Source organism: Talpa occidentalis, unplaced genomic scaffold, assembly GCF_014898055.3.
Source record: "Talpa occidentalis isolate TD23 unplaced genomic scaffold, MPIMG_talOcc4v2.1 talOcc4.4, whole genome shotgun sequence".
In the NCBI taxonomy this organism is placed as follows: domain Eukaryota; kingdom Metazoa; phylum Chordata; class Mammalia; order Eulipotyphla; family Talpidae; genus Talpa; species Talpa occidentalis.
The window spans coordinates 128,829,992-128,842,856 of NW_023604295.1; the positions used below are offsets into that span (position 1 = coordinate 128,829,992).

A 12,865-nucleotide genomic window follows, 5' to 3' on the forward strand; every position below is an offset into this window, starting at 1 on the left:
CTTTGCTTACCTATCCCATTTCATTGCCCCCCTTTATAGAAAATTCCTGAAGGCTTTTCCTCTCTTGCTACTTAAATTATGATCCATCAGCTTAAAGCATTTTAGAAATACAACATCACCTAGGAGCATTTTAGAAACACAGACTCTAAGGTCTCACTCTGAACCTATTAAGTCAGAAACTGCTTTTTAGCAGGATCTCCAAGATTCACAGTGACATTACAGTTTGAGAAGCACTGATCCATAGTGCCCATTTTCTAATCTTCTTGCATTTTTCTCTTGAATTTACTGCAATAAATTGTTCCTTTCTACTCTCCATGGAAATAGCTCGTTTTGAAATCATCAATTACCTTTGCTAAATCCAAAGATCAATCTTCAGTGCTCATCTTGCTGGGCCTGTACATCCTTTGACATGGCTGGAGTTCCATTTATATGCCTTCTTGTCTTCAAGGTCATTAACATCATCATTCAGGTGGTTCATTCCTTGGGTGTCTTTTCTTCTCTCCACTTATTCCTTGACTGGCCTCTAGTTCCATAACCTTCGATACTGGCCATTGGCATGGGGTCTCAAGTTTCATATTTCAAGGTCTATGTCAATACTTTTACTGGAACATATGCAGATTCTCCTAGCAGAAATTAATCACCCTTTCTTCAAAGGGATTATTCCTATCTTTTTGTGCTTCAAGTTTCTCACTTTCCCCATTTTGCCTTGTAGTTTTTTTTTTTTTAAGATTTATTTATTTATGCAAGAACTGGGGTACAGGCCAGAGGCGCTGGAGGGTGAGAGAATTCACCAGAGACAGAGTGGGGAACAGAACAGGCAGACGGACCAAAAGCACTGCTGAGGGGAGCAGCAGGCGAGACAGGAGGGGTCTGCCGTGCCATGAGGGTGTCTTCCTGGCTGGTTGGGAATCAAACCCATGCTGCAGAGGCTGCAGACAGCTTTGTAGTGATGTGCTCAACCCACCGTGCTACGGGGGAGGCCCTGCCTTATAGTTTTTTTGTAAGTTTTTTCATGACAGGATATTCATTACTATACACCCACATTTCATTCTCTTCTTAAAAAAAAAAAACACATTTCCCTTTCATGTAACAAATGCTTAGTAAATGCCCATCAAAGGTCACTTTTCCTACCTTCCAAGATTGCATGATGGATTTAAGTGTTCCATGGAAAAAAGTTTGTGCTGAATCCTGAAAATCTGCACCTACACTTTGCCCTTTCTCCTCCACAAGTCAGTTCTTAGGCAGGCAGTCTATATCAGTGTTTCCCCCCTTTTTTTTTTTATGATTTATTTATTTATGCATACAAGAACTAGGGTACAGGCCAGAGATGTGGGGGGTGAGAGGATTCACCAGAGACAGAGCAGGGAACAGAACAGGCAGACTGACTGAAATACACTGCTGTGGGGAGCAGCGGGCGAGAGAGGAGAGGTCTGCTGTGCCATGTGGGTTGCTCTCCGGCCAGTCAGGATGGAACTCATGCTGCAGAGTCTGCAGATTGCGTCATAATGCGGTGCTTAACCTCTTGTGCCACGAGGGAGGCCCACTACATCAGTGTTTTCTTGTGAAGAAGCTGAAAGTGTGGACAAAAGAGAAATAACCAAGCAATCACTGTATTTGCAATGTGACCTTTTCAGACACATGCAGGGAGACCCTAGAATACTGCACACAAATTGCAACTTGAAGGACACATTCTACACAATAAATCATGGAAATTAGATAATTTGAGTGCTGTTCTTTTAGACCTTCCCATGTGTGGGTCCTCTTTACTCACATCTCAACTCTAAGGGAGTTACCGCAGAAAGACTTTCTCTACTCATCCTTTCTGATTAATATCGTTCAGTCATGTTCTATCCTATTATGTTGCTTTTTTTGGTCATTTACTTGTGACTACCTGAAATTATTTTTAATTTTAGGTTTTTGTCATCCACGCTATCACTCTGGCATCAGAGCTCCATACCTTCAGGAACTTTGCTTGTCTGTGTTCTGTGGTTGTGAATAAACAATACACAGATCAGTGCCTGGCACACAGTATGTACTCAATAAATATATTTTTTAAAGATTTATTTATTTATGCATACAAGAACTGGGGTGTAGGCCAAAGGTACAGGGGGTATGAGGATTCACCACAGACAGAGTGGGGAGCAGAACAGACAGATGTACTGAAGTCTGCTGCACCATGTGGGTAGCTTTCTAGACAGCCAGGGATCGAACTTGTGCTGCAGAGGCTGCAGATATCTTCACAGTGCTGTGTTTAACCCCTTGTGCCACCAGGGAGGCCCTCAATAAATATTTTTTGAGAGAATAAATGATTATATTCTGAGGACGTTGGAAAGTCTTTTTGGTACTGAACCCCATCTGCAGAGAACTGAATTATAAGTCTTATATCCATATAATTTGGTTAAGGGGAAAGAAGAAGAATATTGGTGCCTTTTGTGGGCTACTGATGGCCTTTCAGACTTAAGAATCTCTTGGATTTTGAGATGGTATGCTTCAGAAAATGTCTCCCAAGCTAAGATGGAAAATACTTCACTAGGGACTTTATAGTATATATTCAACAAATAATTGCTAATGTAGTAATCTGAATATTTATTTGGCAGAAATAATACATAAGTATCTAGTATAACATACTTCAGAGCCTATATTTGGAACCCCAAAGACCCTACAAAGAGTTCAAATAAAGCATTTTAAACATCCATGTGATAATAAAACAGCAGTGTTGATATTACCTGGCAGCTTTTTCAAGAGTGAAAATTTTTAGGCCTCACTCCAGATTTACTGAAAGAGGATCTAAAATTTAGCACAATATGCTTTTTATTTATATCACAGTAAAAGAGCACCAATGTTATAGAAACCATATCTAGGAATGTGTATGTCGGATGGAATGAAGAAGTAACTAACAGCTGCTTCTAAAAATAAATACCAAGCATAAGTATGGGAGAAACCATGGATGAAGAGCTGTCTGAAGAGCTGATCATGAGTTAAAGGGAACAAGTCATCCAGATAAGGCCTAAGTGATATTCATTTTCACCTCATGATCAAAATAAGCAAGTTGGATGAACACACACGTCACTGGGTCTAGTAACTAGGCTAAGATAGCACAGGTGCTTGACTTTACATAGAAAACGAAGGACAAATCTATTTTCTGACTTGATTATAATGAAACGCATTTTTCCCCCACTCATTTTTAACTTAGCTCTTAATGATGCTTGATGAATTTCCTCAAGCTTTTAAGTAGCTTCGGGAGAGAGGGTGAGTCAGAAGGTGATAGGTTTGATTCTTTGTGGTAGGAGACAAAAGGAAGAAAAAAGCCTGGAGAAATAGAAAAGTTTGCCTGTGTGGGGTCTGTATGGAATAAGGGCTGTTGAAATAGCAAGATTCCTAAGTATATTTATATATACAAAGGGATTTATTTTTCCCTTTGTGAGGAAGAACACATATCATTTTATTTGGGAAAGAAGAAAAGAATTGAAATTGTGTTCAAATTGACCTTTGCAGTGAGCTGGGGACTCATATCCTGAAAAAATTCAAGACCGAATAGATCTATGCCTGTTCGTTTAGATCTGGAGAGTTACGGTGATTTACTAATACTCTCTGTTGCCATGACATCTTTATGAAGTCACTTAAGCTTTCCTATATTTTTAATTAGTAGTCATTTAGCCAGTGCCTCTGCTCCTTGGCAGCAATGGACTTAAAAGACGATGGAATAAAAAATGAATAATGAATACTGTCCTCCCCTCTAAACATCCCAGAGTGACCAAGGAGAGCTAATCATCCTCTGGATGTCAAAGATTTTTCTGAAGAAGAGTTCAGAGAAATGGAATTTCATACTTACCTCTTCATATTCCTTCTGTTTTACCAGCACACCTGACACAGGACCCAGTATGTACTGAGTGAAGCATTTCCGGACTGCTGATCCCCCCCTCAATGACTGTAGTTGATGAATCGAAACATGGCAGATCATAAGTCAGGAAAGCAGCCTTCAAGAGTTCATGTCTGTTGGACTTTTCACTCAGAGTCACTGCAGCCTTAATCCACATTTATTTTGGATGTGAGCAGTAAATGTTTAGAAGAGAGAGGACTTTTGTGGGCACAATCCCGGTGCATCATATCATCTCAACAAACCTTTACTTCTGACATTCCCTTTAAGTTATCAAGGTCTAATGGATACAAGGTATATTCATGTGCTAGGACTGCCACAACAAAGGTGGAGCGACTTCAAAACCAGAAATTTAATTTCTCACAATTCTGGAGGCTAGAAATCTGAGATCAAGATGTGGGCAGTGCTAGTTTCCTCCTGAGCCTCTGTCCTTGGCTTGTAGATGACTTTCTTCTTGTTGTGTTTTCATGTGATCTCTCCAAGGTATGTCTGTCTCCTAATCCCTTCTTATAAGAACACCAATCAGATTAAGACCTATTCTGATGATTTCATTTTTAATTTAATTTCTTCATATTCAAATATTCAAATACAATCACATTCTGAGGTTTAGGGAGTTGAGACTTCAACATATACATTGGGGAGGGAGATACCATTCAACACAAAACACAGGCGAACATTTGATTAGGTACAAGCCTAGATGTTAAGGAGTCACCTTCTAGGAAATGGAACTTCTTTTCCCATTTCTGCCTTAACTTCTGCTTTCCTGAATACCAAGAGTGTCTTTCTTACCATGACAGGAATCAGGAAAGAAAATAAGAAGAGTATTTCTTTCTTTTTTTTTTTTAAGATTTATTTATTTATACAAGAATGGGGGTACAGGCCAGAGGCACAGGAGGGTGAGAGCATTGAACAGGCAGACGGATGAAAGACACTGCTGAGGCGAGCAGCGAGCAAGACAGGAGAGGTCTGCCACATCATATGGAAATCTCCTTGGCCATCTGGAAATCGAACCCGTGCTGCAGAGGCTGTGAACAGCTTCACAGCGCTGCACTCAACCTGCTGTGCCATGGGGAGGCCCAAGAAGAGTATTTCCTACAGACTCTTTCTTCTAATTTATTGGCACTTTCTAAGGGGTTTTCCTTGTTGCTATACTAATCTAACCCAGGAGAGTTTTAGGCAGTGCCCTGGTGGTGACCAAATCGTGATTTTCACAAATCCAACCCCACTTCCCTCTTCAAGTCCTGAGGCAGGTACACCTGGGCTTTTTTTTTTTTTTTTTTTTTTTTTTTGCATAAAAACATGATATTCCAGGGGTTTTATCAATCTAGAGGGGACAGTTTTTCTAACATGCCCACCTTAAGGGGGCCTATTATATACTCACAAAATCATCGTACAGACTATGCTTGGAGGTTTACTCTGTCCTTTGTTTTCTGGCAGCAATGCACATAAAAGAGAAAAACTATATTTTTGTTCAGAAAAGCCCATGAAGCCATTTTTAGTGAAGTTTCAAGCTGGCCTGGAAAGGTTTGTGAAGCTAAGATACAGAAGAGGAAATTTCCATGGCGAACTTGATAAAAAAAAGCTTCCTCCTCAAAGTCAGGGTTACTAGGATGTCAAGTTATCACTCATGGTACCCAGAATCCACTCTGTGGCTTGACTGCTGTGGAATACTGAGGTTTCCAACAAAGGCTATTTTGCTTGTTTTTATTTTTTTTTTAAATATGCAAACACTTCATGAATTTGTGTGTTATCCTTGCTCAGGGGCCATGCTAATCTTCTCCGTATCATTTCAATTTTAGTATATGTGCTGCCAAAGCAAGCACTTGTTTTCAAATTTTTGTTTATTTTTGGAATAGACAATGAAGCTAAAATGTGTTCATATTTTCAAAATACAATGTCCAAAATTCAAAATGTATGAAAGACGATGCAGCCCTAAGTCTCCAGTGATAAGGAACCTGGCTTGCTCTACAAAGTGGGGTCCGTGGGTCAGTTACATCAGCATCACCTTGTGATAAATGCAGAATCCCTTGCTCTACTCCAGATCCACCGAACCAGAACCTGTGTTGAGGTGACCCACATAGCCATGAACATTGTGAAAGGATGCAGATGCATGAATGTAAAAGTTGTGAATACAAGCCTTAGCTATGACATTTCTCAGCACCAACACTTGAAGGTACTCCACATTCAATTATATGCATGTTTTAGCATTACCTAATTTACCAATCCTTAAAATCTACAGCTATGTGAATGGAGTAACAGAGCTAATACTGCCTGTATTTTTGCAGATATATTCACTCCTAAACCCTTCTATTCCCTAAAACAAAATTAGGAAAAATGGAGCTCATGAAGTTGGTAGCCCCATATTTTTCCCTTTGTATGACTCATTAAGGCTACCAGGTACAAAAGCAATAGGTTCAAGAAACACTTTTTTGTCCTTAACAACAGCCCTTAAATTTGTTTTCAACTTTATCCCTTAAGTTTCTCATGCCAAATTAGAGAAACTAAAAGAACTTGTGAATCTACATGATAAATGTGATTTATGCAATCAGTTTTATTATTAAATATTGACATCTCTGTAAAATTCACGTTGATTTGTTATTTATTTAAGCACAGAATTCATATAGATTTTTAAGATAAAATAGACTTCAAAGAAAAATTGAGTCTGAGTGGCAAATTTTTTCAGCCACTGGAGGAAATCCTTGGAAAAGTTTGATAAACATTGTAAATAGAGAAATCTCTGTGGAAGTTGAATGATGAACTAAACTTGGCTTATCCAAAATGACAAGCAAAGAGTAGGTGTTAAAATTAGAACGTGGGAGGTGAGCAGTTTTCCAGTGACTCAGTCAAATGAATACAATTTAATGATATAACTGTCCATGATTGAAATAAGAAAACATTGATAGAACTCACTTGCAGCTAAGAATACATCCCATGTTAATAGGATATTGTTTTTTGTATGTGGTGCAATGAGAATGTTTTTCTTACACTCCTAACAAACAGCATTTTAATATATGCTAAAAGAAGGTAAGTACTAGAACTTACAAATGGCCAATTTATTCTCTTGTTCTCAGGAAAAATAGAGTGGTAGTTAAAGAACAATTATTAGAAGGTGCTAGAAAAAAAGATCAAGGAAAAATTTCCCCCCTAATGTTTGTTTATCCCATGATTTCAATTTGGTATCATAAATTCATTTTATTACTCCGCTCTTCCCACCTCCAATTCATTATGAGTTTTTGGGAATATTTTTATTTAAAATATCCCAGTACAGGGCCTCCCTGGTACTGTAAGGGGTTAAACATCGCACTATGAAGCAATCCGCAGCCTCTGCAGCACGAGTCCAATACCCCATAGGCTAGGGAGCAGCAACCCACATGGCACAGCAGATCTCTCCTGTCTTGCCTGCTGCTCCCCTCAGCAGTGTATTTACTCAATCTGCCTGTTCTGATCCCCACTCTGTCTCTGGTGAATCCTCTCACCCCCCCCCATATCTCTGGCCTGTACCCCAGCTCTTGTATGCATAAATAAATAAATCTTTAAAAAAATAAAATAAAATATCCCAGTACATTGATTTATACATATGTCTGGATCATACAACAAAATATATATACTTATAATAAGTGTAGCACATGATATAAATATAAGCACAAATTAATGTTAATTTATATACTACCTCAATCATCAATCTATACCTGAGAGTTGGATACAACAGATTTTCAAATACTCTTAGCTAAATCTAAATCAGAGGAATTGTTAATTATCACAATGAATATAGGAAAATTATTTCATTGGTGAAATGAGCAGTGTTCAAGACATATGGTAAACAACACAGATTTTACAAGCTCTAGTGTCTTGAATAAAGAAAGTATCAGTACCTTATAAGACCGGCAGCCTAATCTTGTCAAAGTAGTCCCTTGGTCTAGAGTTTGATTGGGGCCTATAACCCCACCCTCACAGGTAATGACTGATGTTTATAACAAGAAGGTTTGCTAATCCTATTTTCAAAATATTATATCTCCTGTGGAGCGAACTTTTTCTGTAATGTGTTTGTCAGAGCACCCAACAAATACACGCGGCAAGAGGTTAGTGGTTGTTTTTCTGCCTACTTGCTATTAGATATTTGTAGGATTGACAGAATGAAATTTGGGACTTGCTTTCCTGTAATACACTGTTTGGAAATGAGGTACTAAGGAACAAGATGGATAAAACCAACTGCAATCCAACAATTTTCATGATCAGATATTAAAATTGTCCAGTGAACTAATATTTTTATGTCAATAGTGAACATTTCAGGTTTAACTACCCAACCAAAGTGGGAGAGGATTTTTGCTCTATCTTGGTGAATGTTCTATATTGTAGGGTAAGTAAAAGGGAAAAACTTCAGGCTTTTCGGCTCTCCCACCGCGCATGCGCACTCAGCCAAACGGCGGGGGCACTGACGTGGCTTGGAAGTGCGTGGCCCGGAGTGCTTGGCGCGGAGGGCGTGGCTCGTGAGGGCGTGGCTTGTGAGGGCGTGGCTCGGTGGGCGTGGCGGTGCTGGGGCCGGAAGTGTGCAGTGGAGCATGGCAGAGCAGAGCAGGAAAACACCAACACAGCTGCTAGAACCGGTAATTAATCTGCAGGTATGGGATGATTGCGCTACATATGTGTGTTTGTAAAGAAGGAATATCTTGCTGTTGAGTGGAATGTTCTATAAAGGCCAATTAGGACAAGCTGGTAGATACTGCTGTTCAATTCTCCTATACCCTTACAGATTTTCTGTCTGCTCTGTCACTTGCTGAGATAAGTGTTGAAGTCTGCTGTGGCCACTGTGCAATGGTCTATTTCTCCTTTAGTGTCTATGAACTTTTTTGCTTTATGTATTTTTAAATGCTTTAATTAGTGGGCACACATTTAAGGTGGTTACCTTATCTTGATAAACTGATCATTTTATAATTATGTAATGTCTTTTCTGTCACTAGTAATATTACTGGTTCTGGGGGGCCTCCCTGGTGGTGCAGGGGTTAAAGTCTCAGTGTTATCAAGCTACTGTCAGCCACTGCGGCATGAGTTTGATTCTCAGCCAGGGAGCTAACCCACATGGTGCAACAGACCTCTCCTGCCTCACCTGCTGCTCATCTTAGCAGTGTATTTCAGTAAATCTGCCTGTTCTGCCCCCAGGTGTGTCTCTGGTGGCATCCTCTCACCCCCTGCACTTCTGGCCTGTAGTTCTTGTGTGCAGAAATAAATAAAAATAAATCTTTAAAAAGATTGCTCTAGACCTGAGGGACTACTTTGGCATGATTGATGTTTACATTGAATATTTGATTTTTTCCTCTTGTGAGAGACTGATAAACTTTTGAGTTTATCAGTTTTTTGAGTTCCTGTGACAAATGAACATCTCTAATGGTAGAAAATGGGGAGTGTTTGGGAGAAATTCCAATTGCAGAAAGTATGCCATCACGAAAAATGCATATCACCTACATGTAATAGATGACAACAAAAAACAATTATCAGAACTCTTTCAGGATTTAGTTCTGAGATATATCTTTTTTTAAAAAAAGATTTATTTATTTAGGCATACAAGAGCTGGGGTATAGGCCAGATGCGTGGGAGGGTGAGAAGATTCACCAGAGACAGAGTGGGGAACAGAACAGGCAGACTGACTGAAACACGCTGCTGAGGGGAGCAGCCGGCACAACAGGAGAGGTCTGCTGCACCGTGTGGGTTGCTCCCTGGCTAGCTGAGGATTGAACTCGTGCTGCAGAGGCTATGGCTTGATTCATAGTGATGTGCTTAACCCCGTGCGCCACCAGGGAGGCCCACTGAGATATATCTTCTATGTCTGGATGTGAACCACCTATTCTACTTATAATGACTCTAACCAAATATTAAAATCCTTTTGAAAGATAGTACCTTTAAAATTCATCTCTTCAAAATGAGTAATTCTTCATTTTAGGTTTTTTTTTTTCTTTTTAAAGGTTTATTTATTTTTGCACACAAAAACTGAGGTACAGGCCAAAGGTGTACCTCACCTTTGGTGGGGGTGAAAGGATTCACCAGAGACAGAGTGGGGAACCGAACAGGCAGACTGACTGAAATACACTGCTGAGGGGAGCAGCAGGTGAGACAGGAGAGATCTGATGCACCATGTGTGTGAGCTCCCTGACCAGGGATCGAACTCATGCTGCAGTTGGTGGCAATAGCTTGATATCGCTGAGACTTAACCCGTTTTGCCACCAGGAAGGCCCTTTCATTTTGGATATTTTTAAAGTGAATTTTATTATACAAGATAGCGCTAAGATGTAGAAAATATTTTTTATATACAAACCTATAAAATTTAATATTGATCCTCTTTCTAAAATGATTGAATGGCTTTTGCTATTCTGTTATGTCTCCTATAATATATCTGTCCAGGTTAATGAAATATCGTGCCTCAATTTGGTCAGGGATAATGGTACAATAAAATGTAGACTTAAGCATGAAAATCTTCTCAATACAATTTACTGTGTTTTTTTGGTTGGTTTACATGCTACATCACAACAACAACAAAAAACTCATGACATTATAAAGCTGTACCCATAAAACATCCAGCTCATAACTCTCTTCCTCTCTATGCTTAGTAAATTATTAAGGAAAAAATATTAACATTAATTATGAGAATAGAGCTTTATTTTTAGAATAATTGATATCTTCTGGTTAATTAAAGCATTGTTTTCATTTTTGATAATTGCAACATTTCCATTTTGTTTTACATGCCAAAGTAAAACAAATATAATAATTGCCTTTTTTTCCTTTTAAGTCCTCAAAGAGATTGCTATCATCCCCTACTTGGCAAACTAGACTTAAAAGTAAACAGCTGTGGATTTACTTCTTCTCTAAAGAATTTTGGTCTCAGTACTTAGAATTTTTCAATCTATTAGTAGAAGGCGATGCAAGGAGATTAAAGATCACGATACACAAAAATATGTAGCCATAAATATGTTTAAATTGAGATTCTTGAGTTGGATATTTCTAGGCTTTGGGAAGGGGTAGATGTATATCTTTGATCTCACCAAGAAACAAACAAATAAAAAATCAATTGCTTTATGGGTTTGTCAAGAGCTTAGCTCTGTTAACAGAAGCTATAGTGGGAAAGTTCAGCTACGAGGTCATAGAGTGGCAAAGATAAACTCTTGGGGACTAGATCTGGTGGTGGACTAGAGATCCATAATGCTAATGAGGCATGCAGGTCAGGCCTCTTGTAAGGCAATGGAGGATCGGCTTACCAAAAGAGCAGGGAAGAACTGAGAACTGCCCTGGAAGAGGTCATCTCAGAAATTCGTAGGTAGAATAAAACAACACAGAATGTGATAGCTGGAAGGGAAAAGCATTATCTTAGCACAAAATATAAGCACACTGTTCCAAAATTTAAAGGAGAAATTGTCCCATAAGAAAAACACTGCACTTTATATCAAAGCATTAAGGAGAAAAGTTGAAGATACCAAGCAAATAGTCACAAAAGGGATTTTACTTTAATTCTCAGCATCATCCATAAGATTGTGCATGAATTGTTTAATTTGTGAGTTACTGTTGCTGGAAGAACATGTGCTACACACATCATAGTGCTATACATGCTGTGCTGCATGAAAAGTATTTGGTGTTTTCAGTTTCAAGAAATAGCAGCAGTGACAATGAGTTGTAAAATCCCTCATGCACCATTTCAAGTTTCCAACGATATTCATCTCTATGGAAAGAATGCAGACAACCAACATTCTTTTTTTTTTATTTTTAAGATTTATTTATTTATGCAAGCAAGAACTGGGGCACAGGCCAGAGGTGTGGGGGGTGAGAGGACTCACCAGAGACAGACTGGGGAACAGAACAGGCAGAATGACTGAAATACACTGCTGAGGGGAGCAGCAGGCAAGTCAGGAGAGGTCTGCTGCGCCATGTGAGTATCTCTCTGGCCAGGGATTGAACTCGTGCTGCAGTGGCTGTGGATAGCTTCATAGGTTGTGTCTTAACCCCCTGCGCCACCAGGGAGCCCCTAACATCCCTTTTGAAGAGAGAGAAAGTTGCAATAATCTACAACAACTAATGGCAGTTAAAGAATATATTGGGGCCTCCCCGGTGGCGCAGCGGTTGAGCGCTGGGTTGCGAAGCTGCCTGCGGCCTCTGCGGCGCCGGTTCGATCCCCGGCTGCTCCCCGGCCACTGGAGGAGGGTCCCACATGGCGCGCAGACCTCTCCTGCCGCCCGCTGCTCCCCTCAGCAGTGTACTTCGGTCCTTCTGTCTGCTCTGCTCCCCGCTCTGGCTCTGGTGAATTCTCTCACCCTCCCGCGCTTCTGACTGTACCCAGTGCATGTATAAACAAAACAAACAAGCAAACCAGCAAACAAATAAATAAAGCATGCCTCTATCAAAAAAAAAAAAAAAAAAAAAAAAGAATATATTGGAGGAAAGATTTCTACAGTATCCAATGGAGCAAACCTCTGTATTACATCTTAAGCAAGTATTATAGGTCCAAAATGGTAGCTCTTCCACCACCCCTACAGATTGCTTCTGCTTTGTGTGTACAATATGCATTCCTTTTGGTCCTACTGCTGGAAGTGTTATCCCCTGACACCAAAATAGCCTAACCAGCACTAGTATTGCATTTCCCAGATCTCAGTAACTGCCTCAATGGGTGGGCCAACTGGTATTTCTCTTCAAGATACAGATTTGGCATTACTTCCTTCAAGTTTTTAATGGGTCCTCTAGTTCTCACATGATTATACCCTTTCATAGCATCTCATACATATTTCTTTTATACCTTTTATTATACGGCAATGTAATTATGTGTTATATGTTGGTCTTTAGCTAATCTCCAGCCTTGTGGCAAACTTAAAAATATTGTGCCTTATTTATCTGTTATCACTAGTCCTTAATGCAAGACTGACACTAAATAATCAGTCAATAAATATTTGTTGAATGAATACTTTTCCCTTTCAAAACTTTCCTAAGAAATGTTGCCCCTATTTGGTTTGAATT

The 12,865-nt window shown here is 39.5% G+C and overlaps 1 non-coding gene across 1 annotated transcript; it reads right to left on the reverse strand.

Annotated features, from left to right (window-relative positions):
• Window positions 1–5,593: 5,593 nt before the first annotated feature.
• LOC119258307 (U6 spliceosomal RNA) lies at window positions 5,594–5,700 on the reverse strand. Its single transcript, XR_005128179.1, has one exon. It is a non-coding gene; the product is annotated as a U6 spliceosomal RNA (small nuclear RNA).
• Window positions 5,701–12,865: the final 7,165 nt, after the last annotated feature.